The sequence below is a fragment of the Carcharodon carcharias genome, chromosome 10 (genome assembly GCF_017639515.1).
Source record: "Carcharodon carcharias isolate sCarCar2 chromosome 10, sCarCar2.pri, whole genome shotgun sequence".
Lineage (NCBI taxonomy): Eukaryota > Metazoa > Chordata > Chondrichthyes > Lamniformes > Lamnidae > Carcharodon > Carcharodon carcharias.
Genome location: NC_054476.1, coordinates 135,884,165 through 135,909,961, shown reverse-complemented (window position 1 = coordinate 135,909,961; position 25,797 = coordinate 135,884,165). Strand labels below are relative to the sequence as shown.

The 25,797-nt window shown below is 42.2% G+C and overlaps 1 protein-coding gene across 9 annotated transcripts in view; it reads right to left on the bottom strand.

Annotated features, from left to right (window-relative positions):
• gtf2ird1 (GTF2I repeat domain containing 1) overlaps window positions 1-25,211 on the bottom strand; it is a 198,028-nt gene extending 172,817 nt beyond the window's left edge. For 8 of the 9 annotated variants that reach the window (XR_005944285.1, XM_041198275.1, XM_041198284.1 and 5 more), the window contains exon 1: window positions 24,166-24,481. The gene's annotated coding sequence lies outside the window, so the exon portion shown is untranslated. Of the gene's footprint in view, window positions 1-24,165; window positions 24,482-25,157 lie in introns of those variants that run through there. The other variant, XM_041198276.1, reaches the window with a different exon arrangement.
• Window positions 25,212-25,797: the final 586 nt, after the last annotated feature.

Here is a 25,797-nt window from a genome sequence, read left to right as displayed (position 1 = left end):
TAGCAATGTGATAATAACCAGACAGTCTTTTTTCTAAAAAAAGTGATGTTGATTGAGGGACAATTATTATGCACTGGGAGAATTCTCCTCTTCTTTGAAATACTGCCGTTGGATCCTTTATGTCCATGTGACAGGGCAGACAGAGCCACAGTGTAACATTCTCATCCAAATGTAGGTTTTCAAAAGGTGAAGACGGAAATTGAGAAGCAACAAGGGAATATCAGGAGTACAGGACTGAGGCAAGTGTAGACTCTGCCACTGGTGTGGTATTAAAGAAAGCACAATGCATAAAATAACCCAAGTTAGGAGGACTTAAACAATGCAAGGTTGTAGGGGGGACAGGGTGTGAGTAAACCTTGGAGGGATTTGAAGCCAAGAACAAAGATTTTAAATTCAGTGCATTGGGAACAGGGTGCCAATGTAGGTCAGTGAAACAGTGAGGCTCACAGCTGTGAGGGTAGATCTGAAATGGCAAAACAAAAACAAAAATACCTGGAAAAACTCAGCGGGTCTGACAGCATCTGCGGAGAGGAACACAGTTAACATTTCGAGTCCACTTGACTCTTAAACGGAACAAAATGGCAAGTTTATTTTACAGGCAGGAAAAGCAGCTGAAATATCAAAGCATTAGCCGTGAGAAGAGATTGAGTTGATGATTTTTAAAGATTTCCTTCTACTCTTCTATCCCCTCAACAGCAACGTAACCATCACATTCTGCAGGGTTATTGTGTGTTTAGAGTTTAGGCAATGGTTTTTTACCTCTCCTACAAGTTTTGTTTCAAGCTTTGGCAGAGGTACAGAGACACTATCCACACTCTACCTCATCCAAGTCACCAGAGACAATGAATGTCATATTGTTGAGGTGGGGCCAATCAGCACTGACTCCAATCCTGTTCCTTCATTGCCCAGTCACTCCAGAACAAGTCACTGGGAACGGAATGAAAGGATGGAAAAGGTTCCTGCTTAACACAAGAGAACTCATGCAATTACAACAATCAACTGCTTCACACCCAAGATCAGCTACCTCGCATATTCCTGTCTGTGCAAATCAGTTCCACACTGTGCAGTGCACAAGCTAAGAGAGAGAGGGTCACTGTTGAAGCAGCTGAAGTTGGTTGGGCCTAGGATATTGCCCTGAGGAACTCCTTCAGCGATGCCCTGGGGCTGAGATGATTGACCTCCAACAACCACAACCATCTGCCAGTGTGCTCAGTGTGACTCCAACCAGTGAAGATTTTTCCTCCTGATTCCCATTGACTTCAGTTCTACTAAGGCTCTTTGATGGTGCACACTGTCAAATGCTGCCTTGATGTCAAGGGCAGTCACTCTGACCTCACCTTGAGTTCATGTTTAGATCAAGGTTGTAAGAAGGTCTGGAGACAAGGGGTCCTGGAGGAACACAAGCTGAGCATTGGTGAGCAGGTTACTGTTGAGTAATTGCTACTTGATGGCACTGCCAGTGACACTTTCCATGATTTTACTAATACTTGAGAGTAGACTGATGGGGCGGTAATTGGCTGGATTGGATTGTTCTGCTTTTTGTGTACAAGACGTACCTAGGCAATTTTCCAGATTGTTGGGTAGATGCCAGCATTGCAGATGCATTGGAATAGCTTGGCTAGAGGGACGGCAAGTTTTGGAGCACAAGTCTTCAATTCTATTGCTGAATATCATCAGGGCCCATAGCCTTTGCAGTATCCAGTGCCTTCAGCCATTTCTTGATATCAAGTGGAGTGAATCGAATAGGGTGAAGCTTGATATCTGTGATGCTGGGAACCTCCTGAGAAGGCCAGGATGGATCATCCACTCAACACATCTGGCTAAGGATGGTTGCAAATGCTTTAGCCTTGCCTCTTGTACTGACGTGCTGGACTCCTCCATCATTGAAGATAGGGATGTTCTTGAAGTTTTCTGCTCCAGTTAGTTGTTTACTTGTCCACCACCATTCATGACTGAATATGTCAGGACTGCAGAGGTTTAATATCAATTGAGGGAAGGTGTTAGGTGGCAATCAGGAGGCTTCCTTGCCCCCATTTGACTTCATGGGATCCAGAGTCATTCTTGAATGCTTCCAGAGGCCACTCATTCCCAACTATATGTCGCTTTGCTGCCACCTCTGGTGAATCTGTTCTGCAGGTGGGACAGGACATACCCAGGAATAGTGATGGAGGGGTCCAAGATGTTGGCTGCAAAGTATGATTTTGTGAGAATGTCTACATCAGGCTGTTGCTTGACTCTTCTGTGGGACAGCTCTCCCAATTTGGCACAATGTCTTGTGGAATAGGCATTTGAATGAAGATGTCCAGACAGGGGTAGGGAGAGTGCTCCCATTAGCGGAAGTTGGTTGAAATTGCAAAGGCTCTGAGGAATATGAGGATGCCCTGGGGCTGAATGATGGCAAGTGGTTAGGATCAGAAATGCACTGCCTGAGTGTGAACCCAGGTAGGTTTGAAAGGTAATTCCTCCTAATTACCTGACTTCACCATTGGTTGTGGGATTGCTTAGCTCTGTCTATAGCATGCTGCTTCCATTGCTTGGCAGGTATGTAATCTTGTGTTGTAGCTTCACGAGGTTGACACCTCATTTTTAGGTGCTGCTCTTGTCATCTTCTTTCACATGCCTCGTTGAACCAGGTTTGATGGTAATAGCAGAGTGGGAGATATGCTAGACCATGAAGTCACAGATTGTAGTGGTATACAATTCTGTTGCTGCTGATGGCTCACAGTGCCTCATGCATATCCAATTTTGAGTTACTAGATATGCTCTGAATCTATTCCATTTAGCATGTTGTCTCCACAAGGACTTTGTGGTGGTCACTTGTACTAATAAGGTCATGGAAGGATGCATCTGCGATGGGTAGGTTGACGAGGACGTGTTTCCTCTCGTGTTGGTTCTCTCATCACTTGTCCCAAGCCCAATCTGGCAGATGTGTCCTTCAGGACCTGGCCAGTTTAGTCAGCCCTGGTGCTACTGAACCATTCGGTGATGGAACATTGAAGCTCCTTGCCTAAAGTGCATTCTGGTGTCCTTGCTACCCTGATCCAAGTGGTGTCAAGCAAGGAGGAACATTGCTTCATCAATTGAGGGAAGGTGTTAGGTGGCAATCAGGAGGCTTCCTTGCCCCCATTTGACTTCATGGGATCCAGAGTCATTCTTGAATGCTTCCAGAGCCACTCATTCCCAACTATATGTCGCTTTGCTGCCACCTCTGGTGAATCTGTTCTGCAGGTGGGACAGGACATACCCAGGAATAGTGATGGAGGGGTCCAAGATGTTGGCTGCAAAGTATGATTTTGTGAGAATGTCTACATCAGGCTGTTGCTTGACTCTTCTGTGGGACAGCTCTCCCAATTTGGCACAATGTCTTGTGGAATAGGCATTTGAATGAAGATGTCCAGACAGGGGTAGGGAGAGTGCTCCCATTAGCGGAATGGTTGAAATTGCAAAGGCTCAGAGGCAATATGAGGAAAAACTTTTTTTAAACATGGCAAGTGGTTAGGATCAGAAATGCACTGCCTGAGTGTGAACCGGAGGTAGGTTTGAAAGGTAATTGGATAATTACCTGAACAGAAAAGGCAGGGGAGTGGAATTAGCCAAGTTGCTCACACAGAGAGCTGGCATGGGCATGGTGGCCTTCTCCTGTGCTGTAACCATTCTATGATTCTATGTCAGTGAGCAGGGCATTGTTTTGTCACCTGGGCTGGGTATGCCTTTATCAAGTCAGGTATCTAGATTTATGCTGGGTGGTCTGTCCAGTTTTATTCTCATTATACTTTACCATAGTGGCATGGTAGATCATTTCAGAGAGAAGTTAAGAGTCAATACCATTGCTGCAGGTCTGGAGTCACATATAGGCCAGACTGGACAAGGATGACAGGTTTTCTTACTTAGAGACATTAGTTTTTTAAAAAAAATTCATTCATGGAATGAGGGCTTCGCTGGCTGGGCCAGCATTTATTGCCCATCCCTAGTTGCCCTTAAGAAGGTGGTGGTGAGCTGCCTTCATCAACTGCTGCAGTCCATGTGGTCTAGGTACACCCAGAGTACTGTTCAGAAGGGAGTTCCAGGATTTTGACCTAGTGACAGTGAAGAAAAGGTGATATATTACCAAGTCAGGATGATGAGTGACTTGGAGGGGAACCTCCAGGTGGTGGTTTTCCCATTGAGCTGCTGCCTTTGTCCTTCTAGATGGTAATGGTCGTGGGTTTGGAAGGTGCTGTTGAAGGAGCCTTGGTGAATTCCTGCAGTGCATCTTGTAGATGGTACACACAGCTGCTGCTGTGCGTCGGTGGTGAAGGGAGTGAATGTTTGTGGATGGGGTGCCAATCAAGTGGACTGCTTTGTCATTGATGGTGTCAAGCTTCTTGAGTATTGTGGGAGCTGCACTCATCCAGGCAGGCGGACAGTATTCCATCACACCCCTGACTTGTGCCTTGTAGATGGTGGACAGGCTTTGGGGAGTCAGGAGGTGAGTTACTTGTCAATGATTCCTAGCCTCTGACCTGCTCTTGTAGCCACAGTATTTATATGGCTAGTCCAGTTCAGTTTCTGGTCAATGGTAACCCCCCGAAAGTTGATAGTGGGGGATTCAGCGATGGTAATGCCATGGAACTTCAAGGGGCGATGGTTAGGTTCTTTCTTGGAGATGGTCATTGCCTGACACTTGTGTGGCATGAATGTTACTTGCCACTTGTCAGCCCAAGTCTGGATATTGTCCAGGTCTTGCTGCATTTGGACATGAGCTGTTTCAGTAACTGAGGAATCACGAATGGTGCTGAACATTGTGCAGTCATCAGTGAACATCCCCACTTCTGACCTTATAATGGAAGGAAGGTCACTGATGGTCAGCCAAGGACGCAACCCAGAGGAACTCCTGCAGTTATGTCCTGGCACCGAGGTGACTGACCTCCAACAACCACAATGATCTTCCTTTGTGCTAGGTATGACTCCAACCAGTGAAGAGTTTTCCCCCTGATTCCCATTGACTCCAGTTTTGCTAGGGCTCCTTGAGTCAAATGCAGCCTTGAAGTCAAGGGCAGTCACTCACCTCATCTTGGGAGCTCAGCTCTTTTGTCTGTGCTTGAATCATGGCTGTAACAAGGTCAGGAGCTGAGTGGCCCTGGCCAAATCCAAACTGGGAGTCAATGAGGTTATTGCTAAGCAAGTGCCACATGATAGCATTGTTGATGACCCCTTCCATTACTTTACTGACGATGGAGAGTAGGCTGATGGGGCCGGAATTGGCCAGATTGGATTTGTCCCGCTTTTTGTGTACAGGACATACCCGACAATTTTCCACATAGCCGGGTAGATGCTGGTGTTGCAGCTATACTGGAACAGCTTGGCTAGAGTCGCAGCAACATCTGGAACACAAGACTTCAGTACTATTGCCGGAACATTGTCAGGGCCCATAGCCTTTGCACTATCCAATGCCTTCAGCCATTTCTTGATATAATGTAGAGTGAATTGAATAGGGTGAAGACTGGCATCTGTAATGTTGGGGACCTCCAGCAATAGTTGAGATGGATCTACCGCTCAGCACTTCTGGCTGAAGATTGTTGCAAATGCTTCAGCTTTATATTTTGCACTGATGTGCTGGGCTCCCCCATCATTGAGGATGGGGATATTTGTGGAGCCTCCTCCTCCAGTGAGTTGTTTAATTGTCCACCTCCGTTTCACAACTGGATGTGGCAGGACTGCAGAGCTTAGATCTGATCTGCTGGTTGTGGGATCACTTAGCTCTGTCTATCACTTGCTGCTTCTGCTGTTTAGCATGCAATTAGTGCTTTGTTATAGTTTCACCAGGATGACACCTCATTTTTAGGTATGTCTGGTGCTGCTCCAGGCATGTCCTCCTGCACTTTTCATTGAACCAGGGTTAATCCCCTTGCTTGATGGTAATGGTAGAGTGGGGGAATATGGCAGGTCACGAGGTCACAGATTGAGGTTCAAGTAAAACTTTGCTGCTGCTGATGGCCCATGGGATGTGGGCATCACTGAAAAGACCAGCATTTGTTGCCCATCCCTAATTGCCCTTGAACGGAATGGCAGCTTGGCTATTTCAGGGAGCAGTTAAGAGTCAACCACATTACTGTGGGTCTGGAGTCACATGTAGGCCAGATCAGATAAGGTAAGTCCAGGTAAGGATGACAGCAGATTTCCTTCCCTGAAGGACATTTGTTCTGGCCTACATGTGACTCCAGACCCACAGCAATGTGGTTGACTCTTAACTGCCCTCTGAAATAGCCAAGCCGCCACTCAGTTCAAGGGCAATTAGGGATGGGCAGCAAATGCTGGTGTTGTCAGTGACACACACATCCCATGAAATAATAAAGGGGAAAACAAAGCTTATTACTCCAGGTTTATTTAATTAGCTGAATTTAAATTCCCCACCTGCTGTGGTGGGATTTAAACTCATGTCTGCAGATCTTCAGTCCAGCCTTCTGGATTACTGTTCGAGTGACATAACCACTATGCTAACATTCTTAGGCTGTGGTTTCTCTGACCTAACAAAATGTGAAGCCTAGACTTGAAGCTCAAAATAAACTTTCTTTCAGCTAAATATCCTTTTTTGCAAAAAAAAAGACAATGCCCCTTTCAGATGAGCATTTGGGGTAGGCAAGCAATAAAGAGTGATCATAATTTTAAAATCAAAAACTACAATTGACTAAAATTATTTAAAATTAGTACATAATAGAAATAGAATAAGTGTTGGAGGCAAATGAATTCGACGGGGAGAAAGTTACTCAATTATCTTACACAATTCAGTTAAACCACTGCTTTCAGACCTACTGTACCATGACTTCTTGCATGTCCGCAGTGACTAATTTTGCATAGATGCCAACCTGAGTAGACCGAGTTGGCTGATAGAGGAGCTACAACATACGTGCCCAGGCAGAAACCTTTTTCCTGTAGGGCTGGAATACAAGCATCAAGCGCATGGCAAAAATGAGGCAGTGCCACTGATTTCTCTCCAGGTGTTCAATTAAAGTAACGAGTTAGCACAAACACAACTCAGCTTGGATTCCTCAGGTCTCTGGTTTTGGTTTTAACCATGGTCCAGCTTTCGGTGGGTGGGCAGAGATGGGATTTAGAAACTCATCTGCTGCTCCAAAAATGAGACCCAAGGGTACAGTATTTTTAAACCAACATCCCACCCGGGAGCAGCAGGAAATTTCACAGGGAAGAAAATAAATGGATTGGCTGCTCAGCCATAGCACTATGTAATCTGGCAGGGTTGCCATTGCAGCAAAAGTCTGCAATGCTTTTTGAGAAAATTTTGAAACGAAAATGAACTTTTGGGCTTTTTCTTCCCTGAACCCACTTCCTCAGGCCAGGCCTGACCTGGCCAGAAACTGACTGCTATTTCCTGTTCAGACCACCGAGTAAAAATTGCAGCCAGACATGCTCACCACTCAGTTCAGCAGAGACAGTCAGTTCTATATGACTTCAGGGTGAGTGACCTGGGAGGTTTTAATCATTCACCCATTCTATTACCAGCAGGCAGCAAGTTTTAAATTGTTCTCTTCATTTCTCCCTGTCTCTCTCTCTCTTCACAACTCCAGGCCACTCGGCACCAGTTTTCTCCAGCATAACAGTTGTCGGCTGCTAGTATTTACTAAGCTAGGCATCTAGTGGTCAAGGTTATGCTCCGGGCAGTCAACAGGATGTGTAATTTACGTAGCACCTCGCCAAACAATATCAGCTTTTTCCTTCCTGAAGTCAGAAAATCTCTACCAAAATGGCAACAAGGCCAGATTACTAGCTGTGCGTTGAAACTGCCATAACTGGCCCAGAGGTGATGACATCACCAATGAATAGGTACATGTGCTGCAAAAGTTAGGAACCTCAGTGTGAAATGCACCAGATCAGATCAAAGCAGGCATTATAATGCAAGCGGGGGAAAACTGTAACTTAGAATTTTAAGGTTCCCAAAGCTAATAGCTCCACCACCGGGGGCTTCCTCATGTCGTACCTGGGGTTGTTGTAGAATAATTGACAGATTGATTGCTATAATTAGTCAACAACTAAATTACTGTTGTACTACGCAATTACCAGGTTAGTAGAAGGCAAACTAGGTGGACTTTTGTCTTTCCTGTCTAATAATACCTATGTTCCCATTATATTCAGCCTGTATTTTAACTTAAAAGTGAAGCGAATTTGGTATCAAACCAGTTCCTTGTGGTCATAAGCCCACAACAAAAAAAAGCCCACAATTTTGTGCTAACTGGCAATCATATTCAGAGAGAACAGGGTTGGCTGATGTGGAAAATGGGAAATGCCACACTCATACAAAATTAGGTTGAGATCAGGGCCAAGAAATATTGTTGGGGTGGATTGGTGGGAGATTTTCTTTACCTGTTCCAAGTTAACAATGGTAACAAGATAGAAAGTATCGCATTTGCCAATAATAAAGCCTCCAAAATTCACTATAAGAGCAAAACAACATGACCTTACCCAAGTCTCAGACCATCAACATGTTATCTTGCATTTGTTTATCGAGGAATTTTTCCTTTACATAATTTTGAAATAGCCTATATAAAACTAAATAATCAAGTATGTGTCAAGGCAACAACTGGCATGAATAAAGTATGGAAAGGTCACTCGAGTCCAGCCCCTTCCAACACGATCCGCAACTGTCGACTCTCTACTCCTGAGAAAGGTCAATAATAGGCCAATCACAAAACTTGACCAAACTTTTCGCTAACATTTGATGGTAATTAAAAAGTTTTCAGATATTAGTCTGGATTAATCAGTCTTGCTCAATTTTCATTCAATAGATATTGAATGAACAGCAGGATTGAAGCCTATATTCCTGTACGCTATCATAATTTATCCTGCAGTTCTTTATCCTGTCTATAATATATAGCCCTTTATTCATATAGCCCCTTTTTTTAATAAAATGCTTTTGATGAGAGTCTATCTGTATGCTTAAATGCCTTTGTTGAAAACTTTTCTATCCATGTCTGGTTCTAGGCTGTTACTTTGTACTTGTGTCTTCTGGTGTGAAGTTAAATAATTGGTTTAAGTACATTAGCATTCCTCACAGCATTTTAAAATCTGGATCATGTTCCCTTTCAATTAAATCAAATTCAATGTTGTAGGCTTCTCTTCATAGCCCCGAGTCATCATTGCTTGTGCTCTGAACCCTTTCCAAAGAATTCACTCTCATTTACAGGAACGATATCCAAAACCGCACACAATATTCTGAATGTTGTCACTTGACACCCTATCACTTTCCATCACCAGGACCAGCTACTTCCGCCTCCAGACCATTGATCATCTCTGCCCCTTCCTCAGCTCATCTGCTGCTGAAACTTCTTCCATGCTATTCTTACCTCTAGACTCGACTAGCCCAATGTACTAAGATAAAAGCAAAATACTGTGGATGCTGGAAATTTGAAATAAAAACAGAAAACGCTGGAAAAACTCAGCAGGTCTGAGAGCATCTGTGGAGAGAGAAACAAGGTTAATGTTTCGAGTCCGTATGACTCTTCTTTAGAGCCCTGAAGCTCTGAGCTCTGAAGAAGAGTCATCTGGACTTGAAATGTTAACTCCGTTTCTCTCCACAGATGCTGTCAGAACTGCGGAGATGTTCCAGCATTTTCTGTTTTTATCCCAATGTACTCCTGGCTGGTGTCTCACTTCTAAGATTAAACTTATCCAAAACTCTGCTGCCCTTACTCTAACTTGACCCAAGTCCCATTCACTCACCACCCCTTGGCTCATGAAATTACATTTGCCCCGAGTCTGGAAATGGCTCGATTAAAGTTCTTATCTTTGTTTTCAAATCCCTCCATGGTCTTGCCCTTCCCAATCACTCTGTCACCTCCTCCAGGTCCATAACCCTCAAAGATCTCTGCGCTCTTCCAATTCTGACCTCTTATCTGCCCCTGTTATTATTCACTTCATCTCCAGTGGCCATGTGTCTCCAGCTGCCTGTAGGCTCTTGAATTGCCTCCCTAACCTCTCTCTGTCTCTCTGCTTCTTCTTTAAGTTATTTCTTTGACTAAGCTTTTTGTTAAAGTAACTTGTTATATAAATTGAATTTTAAGCAATTTATCCCAATATTAGAATGTCTACCTAAAGTGTATTCCAGTGACCATTAACCCATCTTAGGAGTCTCACACTGGCCTAATACTTTCTGTTTCATCTCTTTTCCCAACTGTGTCAATACACACCCATTATGTATACAGGTTGCCTAAGTTAACATGTATGACTATATATTCAGAGTGAGCCCTTGGATCAGCAATAGCACACCCTCCTCCGAGCCTTAAGGCCCCATCCAGACAACCCTAGTGAGTGGAGGCCGATGTGTTGTGTTGTGTATTGCACTGACAAAAGGTTAACATGTGGATTTGCAGCAGGCAGCCATTATTGAATGAATTTTATTTACAACTCCCCAACAGAGAGGGCAATAGAACAAAATCCTCAGATTTTGCATTATACTACATCACTGCCCACTTAAAAAAGCAACCTATACATCAAAATGTAAAATGGGACATAATTTCCCAAACTACAATTTGACTAAGCCAATATCAATAATGTCTGAAATTTAACAGGTTGGGTTGATCATTTGTTTTAACTGTAATCACAACCAAAACATGTGACCAAAATTACCAGAGTAATTTGCATGTAAATGAAAAGAATTCCTTAACACCATTATGTGTTTAACAAAAATATCATTTGACAAGATATCCTCCCTACATGCTTTAAATTAACCTATTTGTTTTCTTTCTCTTTCTGTCTGTGTGTCTCCTTCCATTTCCATTCACTTGGCTCTGCTGTCTCGACATCTCCAACTGTGTCAAACCTGAACTCCAGCTTTGACTACCAGCTCCACTTAATGGTTGGACTGTGACATTGATTGATTTGTTTTAATCAAAGACACTGACTCACTTGGCTCTTCCAGTGGATTCTGTGATACTGGCAAACATGCAGTTTCTTTTTGATTTTTATTTGGGACTGTAGGAGGAATTTTGGACTATAGGAGGTTTCCTTTTGTCAGAGTTCCTCTTTCAAGCAAATGATCTGCATGATACTGCAATTTCCCTGCAATCTTCCCTAGATATGTTAATGCACCTAGTCTCTTTACAATAACTCCTAGCACACACTTTTCCTCATCACCTTGATGGCATCTCATCATGACCTTCTAACCAGCACTGAACTCTCTAAGTTTCATGCCTGAGGTACCATGATTCATCTTCACTTGGTCTTGCCTTTCTCTTACTTTGTTATTGACATCAGGCTTAAACAAACTAAACTTTCCCCTAGGAGTGTTTAAACTTGAACATGTAAGGTGGGTGGCCTGTTGGAGACTATGGGGCTATTATGTAATAGAACAGAAAATTATCTAGCCTGTGTCAAAGAGAAACATGGAAGTTACTGCCCAGCTTATCACCTAGCAAGTACTCCAGCAAAGATCTCTTTACAACGTGTACACTTCTTTCTGCAGCACCATTCGATGCTGGGTGATATGGTGATATTAGAGCATGTTTGACTTCATTCTTACTCAGAAATATTTCAAACTCTTCTGACATAAGCTGTGGACCATTGTCTGATACCACACCTCTAGCAAGCCATAAACTGCAAATCAACTTCTCAAAACCTTAATTGTTTTGGCACTTGTGGTTATTGGGCATAGGCTCAACATTTATCCGCTTGTTATGATTGAATCAACCTGTACTTGTTCTTATGGTTTTCTTGTATTTGACTAAGGAATGAAAGGAATCTTGGTTGGGTTATTTCTCATTCCTAGACACACTTGATTACTTGTTCACCAACTCTCCAGTATCTCTATCTACCTTTGGATACCAAAAATAGCTTCTTGTACTGCTTTCATACAGACTATCCCTGTGTGTTCTTCTTGATGAAGTTCTTCTAACAATATTTCTCTAAAACGCATTGAAATAATGACTCTTGAACCCCATAGGAGACAGAAATGAACTGAGTATAGATCAAGACTATGGTGAAACACAAATTCTCATCATCACACTCTTTAAGTCAGCCATTCACGTCATAATTGAGCACTTTACTGAGCACTACACCCTTTTCTCTGGCAGACACTGGCATGTCATTAATGTATGTAAAGTAATTCACAGGTAACTCAGTGGCTAGAAATGAATCAGTTTTCACTGGAAATCTCAAAAGAGCATTTACATTTGCATGCTGATTTATTATATTTAATATCATATTGATGGGTAAAGAAAATCAATGCCTATCTCTGAGGTCTTGTTGTCATGAGGAATGGTACTCCCTTCTTTGAACCAAATATGATCGTACGGGCTTGGTGGTCAGTTAACAAGGTGATCTTCTTACCATACAAGTATTTGTGGAACTTGGTAGCACCGTATATGATTGCTCTTGCCTCTTTCTCAACGGAAGTAATTTTGCTCTAATTTAATTAAAGTACGTGAAGCATTTGTTACAGGCTTCTCCACACCATCTTTCATATGTGAGAGAACACCACACCTAACCTCATGTGGTGAGGCAGCGCATGCTGATACCAACTTTTTTGGGGGGATCATAGTTGTTCAAAACAGTATCACTGGTCAATACTTTCTTCAAATGCTTTCTGACCCTTCACAGGCTGCTCCCAATCTATTCCATCTTTAAGCAGTTGATACAATGAAGAGAATCCACTAGCTAAATCGGGGAATAACTTGGAATAATAGAACATTCATAGGGATTGTTGTGTAAGTTCTTCTTTCTTCTCTGGTCTCTTTGCTTTCAAGACCCCATCAATCTTCTCCTGCATTGTGTGGATACCTTCACCATCTATTTGGTGACCCTGGTATGTTACACTTGATACCATGAAGCAACACGAGTTTTTTTAGCTTTGATGCCATATTTTTGAAGTTAATCCGTGGCTTAATTCAACGTTACAATGTGCTCTTTCTCTGTCTTACTGCTAATTAGAATGTCATCTAAAAGGCAGCACACCCTTTCATTCCACTTAGTACCTGATCTGCGACGCTCCAGAAAACTGTGGGAAGCAGCAGGCATTTTGTACCAGTACAACCCTTTGTGTGAATGAATGGTAAGCAGTTCCTTGCTCCTGTTAGCTAATTTGAATTGAAAATACCATAGATGTTGGCATCTAAGTCAACCTTTGAAGCCTCAAATAATCCATCCAAAGTCAACCTTTGAAGCCTCAAAAAATCCCTCCAAAAATGGGGGTTGAATTATATTCTGCATATAAAAGTGAACCACTAGCATTGGTATGGGTGGTCGCCATCTTTGTCACTTGCCATGCTGTGTCTGCTGTCTGTGGGTGTGTCTTAAACTCCTGCACATCTTTGCAACACAGCCTGCATCACCAACTTAATCCTCTGTGCCCAGTTATAAGGTATCAGTAAGGAAAACATCCAGTTGTGGGGTGAAAAATTAAGGCTGACAACTAATGTGAGTATAGCATGTCGTGGCTAAAAGGTGGATGGGGCGGTCAACTTATACGCCAAGTATGTGCAAAAATAGGATTTTTTGGGGGCAAAATAATTAGGTTGTCTTACACGCCAACTAGACTTTTATACACCATGATCTGCCATACACATTTGACAAATCGGCTTTACTGAGCACCTTCTCATTGGCCAAATTAGAAAACAAATCTTCACTGGTAGGCAGCAGGCAAGTATCATACTCAACCACCTTATTTACTGTTTGCTTGTAATCTCCACAAATCCGAACAAACTCATCTACTTTATGAACTACCGCCAAAGATGTGGTCTATTCACTGCTTTTCAACTTCTTAACTGTCTCTGTTCTTTCTAATCTATTCAGCTCTTTACTTATTGCTTCTAACTATGCATAAAGGATTGGCCTAGTCTTGCAAAATGTCAGCTGTACATTGTTCTTTATCTTGACTTTGGCCTTGTGATGCCTACTTTTATCACTCAATTCCTCCTTGCTCAAAGGCCACTTCGTGTTGTCTTAACACTTCCTCAATGACAGATGTGCCCTTACTGATTCCCACTGTAAATAACTTGGCCCAGTTTCTTCCCATCAGGGAGACTTTGTTCGCTCCTATTATTACCAGTGACAAGTAAAATGATGCATCATCATATTCCACCCGAACACTAACTTTACCTAACCCTGGAATATTGTTATACATACATATGTACAAACGTATGAATTAGGAGGAGTAGGCCACTCAGCCCTTTGAGCCTGCTCTGCAATTCAATAAAATCATGGCTGACCTGATTGTAACCTCAACCCCACATTCCTGCCTACCCCTGATAACCTTTCACCCCCTTGTTAATCAAGAATCTATCTAACTCTGCCTTAAAAATATTCAAAAACTCTACTTCCACCACCTTTTGAGGAAGAGAATCTCTAAGAAAAAAATTCTCCTCAACCCCATATTTTTAAATAGTGACCCCCTAGTTCTAGATTCTCCCACAACTAGTCAGTTTCAAACCAGTTTTGCATGAAAGAATGTGGCTTAAAGATTTCTTGTACTCTCCTTCAGAGATAACAGACACAGCTGCATCCGTATCCATGATGAAAGCAAGTTATGAATCTCCAACTTTCGTTTTTACCATGGGTATAATTCCAGCACCTTCAACCCTTTTATTCACACCTTCCACGTGCTTTTTTTTTTGCTCTCTGATTGAGTACAACTTTTAAATTTTCCTGCTTGATAATATCAACTTGTTTCCATATCATATATGCATTCAATGATTTCCAGACTCCTGAGCTAGCTTTAGATCTACCATGACCTCAGTCTGGTGCATGGCTATGACCCGAAGCTTTCCCACAACCTGGAGCAGGACCATTTCCTCTTCTCCTGCATGCCGTCTGGCTATGACCAACTTTCCCATTGGCATAACACTTTGACCGGGAATGGGGACTTTTAAATGGTCGGTGGCAACTATGGCAACAGTAGCCTCTAAATTTCTGACACAGACTGTGAGCCCGGCTACCATGGCCTGATCTTGCTGAAATCTGGTGGGCCTCCCCCTGATGGTTCAGGAAAAGAACACCCCCCCACCCTTGCAATTTGCAGCTATGACTTTCTGCCTTTTCCAGGGCTATGGCTCATTGCAGGCCTCGTTCCACATCAGCTTATTACCTTTGGTCAGAAACCTGGCCTGGATTTTATGATTCTTTAGGCCTCCTACAAACACATTTCTAAGGTTGATTTCGGAGTTCCCAACATACCCATAGTGAAATGGGAGTTTCCTTGTCTCAAGAATGTAATCTGCAACAGTCTCACTTGGCAAATGCTTCCATTCACTGAATGTGACCCTCAGTGAAATCTCATTCTTAGCTGCACCATAATGAATCCAGAATTACATTATTTTCAGAATAGTCCATAGTACTGGCATCTCACAGATAACATGGGTTAGACACCACCTCAAAAGCATCTGGCCTCATTGTAGTAACGCAAACATTTTCCTCACCTATTTTTTATTTGCAATCAGCCAAATGTGTAACCTTCATTTGTAATTACACCAGTCCTCTTTGTTAGGATTGAATTCCCCCATTGTCCCCAAATATGCCTTCAGTGCCATTTGCTCAATTACATACTCAGTCCTGACTCACTGCACCTGAACATGATGTGCACACACACAACTATCTTTCAAATTGCTCAAACTTCCTCAGAATCAACTTTAGGAGTTTCAAAGTTGTGTTCTCCAGTCCTTAACTTCTCAAATGACGTGTAGAAAATAATTTTATCCAGGCCTTGCCGTCATCTTTCTGCTGTGCATTGCACTGAGAAAAGATTAACATGTGGACTCACAATGGGCAGCCTTTATTGAACTAACTTTATTTAAGCCTCCCCAACAGAGAGGGCAGCAGAGAGGGCAATATAACAAAAGGCTCAGACCTGGTTCTGAATAGTGGATTAATCTCCAGCAGCAACCCTCTCCCCACCACTTTCTCTTAAAAAAAGAGTAGGTAGAGCTATTTAGCTTTGGAGAAGGCACTCTAAGGAAGGCAATGAAAAACCACCTGAGTTGCTTTCCGCTCCTAATTGGCTCTGGACTCAACCTGAGCTACAACCTGTCCTAAGATAGGACTAAGCATTTCAAATGAATGAAAACAAAATTATCCACATGAAAATCCTATCACCCTTCCCCAATCGTCAACTTGACTTGCCCAATTCCCTCAACCTATGTTGTACACCTGGCAGCAATCCACACTGACATCAGCAAATTTTACAAGTATCCTCCCACAGTTTATAACTAGTGTACATAAACCATAGGGGACCCAGTGCATACCTGAGCTGTGTGGAAATTGCTGCTCACTCCTCAGTCAAAGCTTTTTCTCTTAGCACCACTTCCCATGATTTATTGTTGAAGCAATTCGCAATCAAGATACTATCTTATGAGCTCTCTACAGCTTCTTGGATATGGCACATTACTAACCCTGCCTTGGGTAATATAGGGTTTTATACCTCTGTGGAAAAAGGAAGTTTATCACATGATATTGCCTTAGTACAACATATATACAAATGTTTTAACATCAGTGGGACTGTCTTATTTAATAAGAAATGTTATATCCCCTAATACAGATTGAGATGTTTGGCTGCTCACTTGTCCAATCCCCAAGGTCACTTGCTCAGGTACTCCCTATAGGAAAATGATTTAAATAGATCCTTAGCTCAATCAGGTTTAAGTGTTTGGTGAGAGAAGTTTGCAAATTACCAGCCACTTGCAAAGTGCCAGCTCCAGGTCAAAAGAAACAGCATGCCTTTGTTTATTTTTAAGATACTTTTGATAGCTGGAGTGTGATAGCCGCTCTCAAATTTCATATTTATAAAATGTATTGGAAGATAGATACAATTCCTCGTAGTCATTCAGTCTCAGTAGCACAACAGCTGTCTCTCCAAGTGTACCATGTCTCCTGAAGTTTAGAAACTGTGCCTTTTCAGTCAACTGCTCTTGTAGAGTTACATGATTCAAGGATTAACAATTATCCTACTTGCAGTAATCGGTTTACTGGATTATATGTATTCTCGCACTACTCTACCAATTCACTTCAGGGTGCCATTTACCAAACTCAGCTCAGGTTTTTGAAACTACAAGATCTATATTTTTACAACATAATTACAGGATTCAACAAATGCCAAATATAATATAAAACAATGCACATTGGAAAATATCTGCAATAGGCCAATTGCACTTCATTAGAACTACTTTTGAAGAAATGTTATAAGTTACTGGTGAATTTGGCATGTTTTGTCTTCTTGTACCACGTTTAATATTGGCGTATCATATCCAATCAAACAAGGTCACCTCCCTCAGGCACAGAATTAGAATTGACGCTTCTGACTGATCAAGCAGCAGAAACAACATGGATTGCAGCTTTGCTTTGGAGACCTGCATTTAACCCCTTAATTCTTTTGAAGTCAGACAAACTAATAAGGAAACATTCAGAAAAACAATCCACAATGCTACACTCAGAAATATTTGAATAAATCGACCAATGCTAGAACGGATACCAGGACTCTCAGCTGTACAGCTGCAATGATTCACCAGTTGACAGTTTTCCAGACAAATGGGTCCATTAGCTAAAATGGAACCAGACATTCAAAATGGACACACAAGTAGTTTGTTCAGATCACAGTAAAACCCTATCATTTACATCAAAGCAATCACTAGCAATTTAAGTCAACAATCAGAATGATCTAGGATCAAGAGACACTGCTCTTTTTAAAAGAAAATTGAAAATTATATTTAAATTTACAATAATTTTGACAGCAATGTTATACTAGTGTAAAATTATATGGCGTACACAGGGGCATTGTAGTTCAGTAACACCACTCTATAATCACACATTAAATTAAATGTGTTGAAAATTAGTAACATATTGTATTGTGTCTTACTACAGCTCTTGTTTGGTCTGATAACAACATTAAAGTGCAGGATAAATGTTGGGGATCGTGCTTTCTTTCAATCAAATTATGTCCAATAGCTCAGAATAAATTTTGGAGAATAATATGTGGTAGCCATAACTCTAGACTCCAACACATTTGAGAGCATGTTAAAACTCTTGAGAGTTTGCACCTTCAGGAAGACCCTCAAAATGTAACAACTTTACACCTTCCTATTTTCTTTGTAACATTTTCTAAGGTGATTGATATCACTTTGCGATACATCCTTACCATTGTCCCCCAATATACGAGTGTCTACTGTAGATTCATATTTTTGATAATATTTTTAGAGAAAATTTCAGATAATCCACTGTTTAAGCAAAATTCTCTCTGGATTGAAGACCATAGATAGAAGTGGAGCTACTTCACCCTGAGCAATTAGTCACTAAGGGGCAAGCAGTTTCAGACCAATCTCTGCCCAACACAACTGTGAATAAAGCCAGGTCAGCAGGAATGAGTGCAAAGGGAAAGGCTGGAATGAAACCTAGCAAAAACAATACTTATTATTGAAGAGGCATCTCCAACATTTTGGAGTAAGGTAAAACAGGAATAATCAGCCTCACCGGCATCTTTTATATTATACAACAGAAACAAAACAAAATATTAACTAAATTGTAGGAATGTCCCTCCTTTTTTGAACACATCTGAAAACATTCTAACCAGCATCAGCAGGTAACAGCCAAATAAAGATCATTCTTGGTATAATTGGGACCTGCGAGATGCAACTCAAATTATCATCCAGTTCTGCAGTGGTATTAATCAAAGTTATGCCTTCCCCCACTATTATTGTCTTGGTTTCGCTCCTGCACTTTGGAAAGCATTAACTCCTTGTTGGGGTACAGTTCTTCAAATTCTGACTTTCCATCTTCTTATGCAAGTACAGTCAGAAAATATTGGCTAACCATTCAGCTATGGGCAGAATTTGAGCTGTGTCTGACCCCATATCCACATACATGGTCTTTCCAGCAGGTTTCACTGGATGAGGATAGAAGTAGGAACCACAGCTATTTTTCTTTCACTAGCCCAGGTTTGCTGTGGCCAACTATAACAACAACTACTTGCATTTATATGGTGCCTTTAACGTAGAGAAACATCCCCACAGTTCTTTACTGAAGCGTAATTAGACAAAATTTACACTGAGCCAAAGGAGGAGGCATTAGGATAGGCGAGAGGTAAGAGTGTTTTGAAGGAGGAGAGAGATGGGTGAAGAGATTTAGTGTGGGAATTTCTGAGCTCAGAGCCCAGACAGCTGAAAGCTTGGCAGCCAGACTGTGATGAATGAAGTGTTGGTTGGATAAGAGGTTACAGTAGTGCCTGTGGCTGAGATCATATAGCAAAGTGCAAACTATAGGTGAAGCAACGTTTTTAACCAGTGATGCAACAAATGTACAACCCTTCTGCCAGCAAGCTGCCAAATCCTAGATTTACATCTAAACCAGAGGGGTATCCCTACTATCCCTCCAAAATTAACACTTTGCTTATTGATGGGCTCTTCGGACTGTAGCTGTGTGCTCTGTCCACTTTCAAATTGATTCTTGTACCCTTGGTGCTGCCAGTAAAACAATAGATGTGACAGGATCTTTATAGTACAGAAGGAGGCCAATTGGCCCACCAAATCCGCACCGGCTCTCTGAAATAGCATTCTTACCCAGTCCCACTCCCCTGCCTTATCCCATAACCTTGCACATTCTCTCTTTTCAGGCAGCAATCCAATTCCCTTTTGAATACCTCAATCGAACCTGTCTCCACCACCCTCTCAGGAAGTTCATTCCAGACTCCAACCACCCTCTGGGTGAAAACTTTTTTTCCTCACATCACTCTTACTCATTTTGCCAATTATTTTGAATCTGTGCCTTCTCGTTCTTGATGCTCCCTTGACTGGGGACAGTTTCTCACAAATTACCCTGCCTATAGCCCTCAGGATCTTGAATGCCTCTATCAAGTCTTCTCTCAGCCTTCTTTTCTCCAAGGAAAACAGTCCCAACCTCTCCAATCTATCCTCATTGCCACAATTCTTTATCCCTGGAAACATTCTTGTGAGTCTCCTCTATACTCTCTCCAATGCCTTCACATCCTTCCTCAAGTGTGGTGCCCAGAACAGGACACATTACTCCAGATAACAGCCTCTAATTATTGCCATCACTCTGACTCAACAATACCCAGCCTGGGGGGAGGCAGTCGGGAGGGTTCGGGGTGGGAGTAGAAACTCATTTCAAATTGCAAAAATTTAAAAACCATTTTTTAAAAAAAAGAACCTAGCTAAGGAAGAATGAGGAGACAGTCAATATTTGGACCCGTAACCCCTTAATAAATACATTGCACAAAAGAATCAATAAACACAAGTAGGCCTGAAAAGCTCCTGCTGACAATGGAGAGTTACAAGACAGACAGACAGAGACAGACAGAGACTTGGTGTCTTTGAGATTAGGTGTAAGTGAAAGAATGTCATTGCTGAGGGATGAAGATGCTATAACTACAAGCAAGAAGATGCTGCTGCTGTGTCACTGACGGAGCATTCAACAGTCTGCAACTAACCCAAGACGCAGTGCAGATCTCCTCAACATCTTTGCGTGTCAACCCCCAGCTGACCTTCCCAACACAAACACACACACACACACAGATTTGCGTGACAAGGATGAAAAATCGCAATCCTAATTCCAGGACCCCTTGTGTCCATGGCGACCGGTATCCATCTCCTAGGAAACTAATCTCGTGGTATTTGAACAATGTAACTATGGTGTTTAATCTCTCCGAGACTGATCTTTTTATCTGCACACAACTCATTCCATCATTACACCACTAAAATAGCAAAAAGCAAATCCAACCCCTAACTATGCCCACATCAAGATTCACATTTTATAAAGACCAGGCTTTGTTGAAGATTCAACAACACAAAATATAAAAATAAGTAAAAATCAAGTGACTACCCAACACCAAAAAAGCAAACATGCAACACTAAATACAGCAAAGATATTTGTACAATGAATGAGCATACAAAAACATCAGACTGGAAGATCAGCTGAACTATCTAGCCGCTCTCACACATTATGCATCTTGTCAAAAGATTCCATAGCCCTCAGAGCTTTGTAGTTTCCTGGGAGTGAGGCAAGGTGAAGTGATGTAAGGTGAAGGAAGAAACGTGTGCCAGGCCAATTACAATGAAAATCTTCTGGATTGGGAGTGAGATTGGGTTATATTGCAGCAGATTGAGTGAAGGGGAAATTAGAAGGTTTATACTGAGACTGCTTAACTGGGCTATACACCAAATCACTTTTCCCTCTGCAGGCAAAATCAGGTGATTTTTGTAGAGCAGATCATTCAGGCCCTCATTTTACTAAGGGTCTCTTCCAAAATGACACAATCTCTTTAAATAATTTTTTAAAAAAAAATTACATTGCCTTCTTCTTTAAGCCCAATTTCATATCTCTCCACAGAACCCCAAAACTCAAGAGGCCAGCAAAGTAAGTTTTTGACTAACTTCTGCCAGTGTGGATTGTCAGTTCAAAACCATTTATGCAACTCAGGCAATTTTAACTTGGAAGCCTGGCCAGCAGAAGTAACATTAATTTTAGGAAGGGCTATGCAAGCTTGATGATGCAATATGAACTATCACAGGGGGATAGAATGCAGATTAGTCCCCATCATTACCCACTTAATAAACTGGACTGGTCTGACCAACACAAAAACCTGAAAGTGCTCCAATATCCAGTGCCTGGTCAAGGGAGTGTCTGCTAGCTTGTTGTTCACCCATATACAAATAATGTTGTGTTGCAATAAACAAGGCAAATAGGTTGCGGTCAAATCAGTTCAAACCCCCACAGGTCATGTTAAAACTGGGCAGTGACCTGGTACAACTCTGGTTAATGTGACATGGAGGGCCAACAAGGATCCAGGGGGCATGTCATGAAGAGCAACAAGATTGATCCTCAGCATCAGAGGGGAAGAGTTAGGAGGAATAAACCTGGGGTCTTCAGATTCAAAGAGAGAATCTCAGAGAGGACCTTATTCAAGTACATTGGATACTTAATGGAGAATTAGGGAGATGCTAGGATTGTAATTCTGGGCTTAACGGCATTCTTTATCTAAGCAGTACTGACAGAGGTCAATGAACAGCTCACTTGTACACACCATGACAGAGAATTCTGTGTACTAAAGTTGGGGGGAGGGCTTAAAACGATGGAGGACATATAAATGGAAAGCTGTAATTCAGACTTCAGCAAGTCTAAAGGGTGGTGTGCCACATCCAGTTGAAATGCCAAAAGGATCCAGGCAGAAGCTGTCCTCCCAAACTTGGATCTGCACTGGGAATTTTAATCTGCAGTAAAATACTGTGAGAGCAATCTGAGACAATAAATTAAGTGTCACAGAGTGCTAAAACATATTGGCTTAATTATGATTCTTCCACTACACATTTGCATTGATATCAAATACACCTCATGAGAAACTGAAGGAAACAATGAAAAAATCTTTGCATTAACCATCAGTTAAGAGGAGAGTCTGCAAAACTCAGAAGTGCTTCAAGCAAAGATTACACCTAAATTATATCATGTACAGCATCAAGGAATGTGAGGACTTCATAACAAACAGATTCATAGCATCCACTTTCTGCATTACAAATAAATGGCAGTTTACATTTAGCCTCGACAACAATGTGTAACAAGAGTCCTGCATCATTGTACAAAATTAGCTATTTCCTGTGGCTCACTGATCAGCCCTTTCACCTCTGAGTGTATTCAAGTCCCACTCCAGAGACTTGAACGCAAAATCTGGGTTAATGCTCCAGAGCAGTATTGGGAGGGGGGGGTGCTGCACTGTCAGATGTGCTGTCTTTTGGATGAGTTAAACCCAGGCCCTGCCTGCCCTCTAAAGGTGACTGTAAAAGATGCTATTGCATTTCTAAGGTCATGGGAACAGGAGCTTTCTCTGGTGTCCTGGCACACATTTATCCCTCAACAAACATCACTAAAACAAGTGATCTTGCGCTTGCTGTGCACATATCAGCTGCTGTGTTTTCCATATTACAGCAGTGACTACACTTCAAAAGGTACTTAATTGGCTGTAAACCACTTTAGGACTTCCTGCAGGCATTATTTAAAGTCAAGTTCTTTCTATTACAAATGCACCTGGTCACAAATTAATAATTTCATTCATGTTCAAAAGGAAATTGTTGTTCAAGGGGAGTACAGTGGAGGGAGCATCACACTTACACATCTCCAGTCCCTGAGGTAGACCCCAACAATTACATTAGTAGCCAAGAGATTCCCTACAAACAATGATAACCCCATTCTTGTGCAAATATCTGCACCTGCCTGCAAACACTGATACATTCCCAGAGATTCATATTGGTGTACCTGGGCACAAACCCAATGAAATAGCAAGACTTTCCTGAGAAGCCCAAGCAAGGCTGGGCACACTCCCAGGGACCCCTTCTTAAATACTGAAACAGTGTCAGCCACTCATGGGGATACAACACTATCACTGCAGAAACTGTTGCTTTAAGATCAACTATGGAAATAACATCCAGGTCAACATCAGAAAAAAATACGAGAAGTTGATGACCTTCAGGAACCCCTGGAGTTCACACTTTGAGAAAAAGACTTAAGTCAGAGGAAGCACAACTAAAACACATGTACTGAACCGACATCAAACGGACGTGGTCAGTGCCAAGTCAAAAACTTGAACTAAAAACAAGGTAAAGGTTTCAGACAATGCAATGCAGCGAATATAATTAATAAACAAGGCTGGCACAATCCAAGTTGGTGAAATCCGGCACTTTGCAGCAGTGATGTTTAAGTGAAGATTGGGAATAGTCATCGGGCTCCTTTGGTGAGGCGGGGAGGGGTTTCGTTGAAAACTCCAGATCATCCACAAACTGCGGAAACGGACAGCGAGGTGAAGTGTGCAAATTGACGGGAATTGGAGGGGGTGGGAGGGGGAGAAGGTGGGCGACTGGTGGTGAATGACCAAGGCACAGTTGCGGAGTCTCGGCCTACGGACACTTGTCTTAGACGCACAGCGAGCAGACCGCTGCACACAGGTCGGAGCTGGAACTACCAGGAGCTGCCAGTGGGGGAAGGGGTGCCGCGGAGAAAATGTCAGATTAATTAAAACAGTGGCATCCATTAAAAAAAGCCCCCCTCCCCCTGAAAAGACAAGTGAAACCCTCACTGACTGATCTCTGGCAGTCTGACCCAGCGAGTCACGTGTCGCCGCAGGATACAAAATGTATCTTTAAAAATATGAAACATTGTGACAAGTTGTTCTTGTTTGTTTCTTTTTGTTGTTACCTTTAAATTTAGACGACCCACCACAGCGCTGATCTTCTTCCAAAATAAAACCACACACACAAACACACAGGAGCTCCTTCTGTTTTTTTTTAAAAAAATAATTTAAAAAAAAAACTTCCCAACGTTCTAGTTTCTCCTTTAGAGCAGTCCGGATTTAGAGTTTTTGGATTTTTTTTGAAATGTACAATCCGAAGTGTTTTCTGATACAGAAAAAAAAATAATAAATGGGGTATCTTTTTGTCCTGATTGCAGACTAGGCACTGAAGGAGGTTTGGCAGATTTTTTTTTGCTGGCTCTGCTCAGACTAGCCTTTGTTCTCTAATCCCAGTAAAGCAGAAACTCATTCGCCCCTGCTAATCCCAGCTCCAGTCCTACACACTCCTTCATTGGCTGTAATTTACATACGGATTAAGGCACACACACACACATGTCCCATTCTTTTCGCCAAATTACGGCACCTTGAAATTGACAAGAGGAGAAATCAGGGGTGGTGGGGGAGCAGCGAAATTGACAAGAAAGAGCGCGTGAAACCGCGCGCGTCAATTTCTTACATTAAAACATCCTTCCTCCTCCCCCACCCCCATCAAAAAAATAAACCCCACTCAGTTGTGCTTTATAAAATACACCGGGGAGGTCGCGCACATTATCGAACTAACTATGCCGTGAATTAGGGGACCATTCCGGCGATTTTTCTTTCTTAATCCTTTTATGAAGACTAATGTTAACCTGTGTCGTTGGTGTGGAGAAAAAAAATAGCCAGGTTTGCAAAAGTGAAAACCTGCATTAAATAGCCATGTTCGTTAATCTGCAGGATTTAAAGCCTCTGCAGGGTTTTCATGTGCCCTTCCTTTCAGGGTGTAGATTAAACAGAGCCATGTGATCCTCCCACGGGGCTGATAGAAAGAGACAGATATACACACGCGCACCAAATGGCCGACTGCACTGTCTGTAGCTCATCATTCCGTGCCGGTAAAGAGAAACCACATACATACCTGCCACAAAGCATAATTTGCGCATTCAGCAGTAATCCCGAATCGTCAGCCGCTCAAATGCTCCTTTGCAAACATTAAATACCTAATGCGTTTTTTTTAAAAAAACATGTCCAGGAGTTAACTTTACAGAGTAGAGGCTGCGCAGTACAGCGGACAGCTGATAAGTAAATTGAACTCACCTCTCTGTTCTTCACTTTGATAGCCATTCAGTTAACTGTCTGAATGCTGCCATGCTGCACCGGAACACAGCCACAATGCATTTACATATTGTTTGATTCCATGATGAAAATGACACAAGTGAAGATTTCTTTTCTCAAGAATCAGGAGTGGGAGTTGACCATATGGGCCCTAGAGTTTGCTCCACCAATTAGTAAGGTCATGGCTGCACTTCCATTTTCCTGCTCTTCCCATTTCCATGATTGCCTATAGTGCCCCAAAACCCATCAATGTCTGTACTGAATATAGTCACTGAGCATCCACACCTCTCTGGCTAGAGAATCCCAAAGACTCACACAACCCTCTGAATGAAGACATTTCTCCTCTCATCTCAGCATTAAATGGTTGATCCCTTTATCCTAGGACTACATGACCTCCTAGTCCTAGACTCTCCAACTAGGGAAGACAATATCTCAGCATCTAT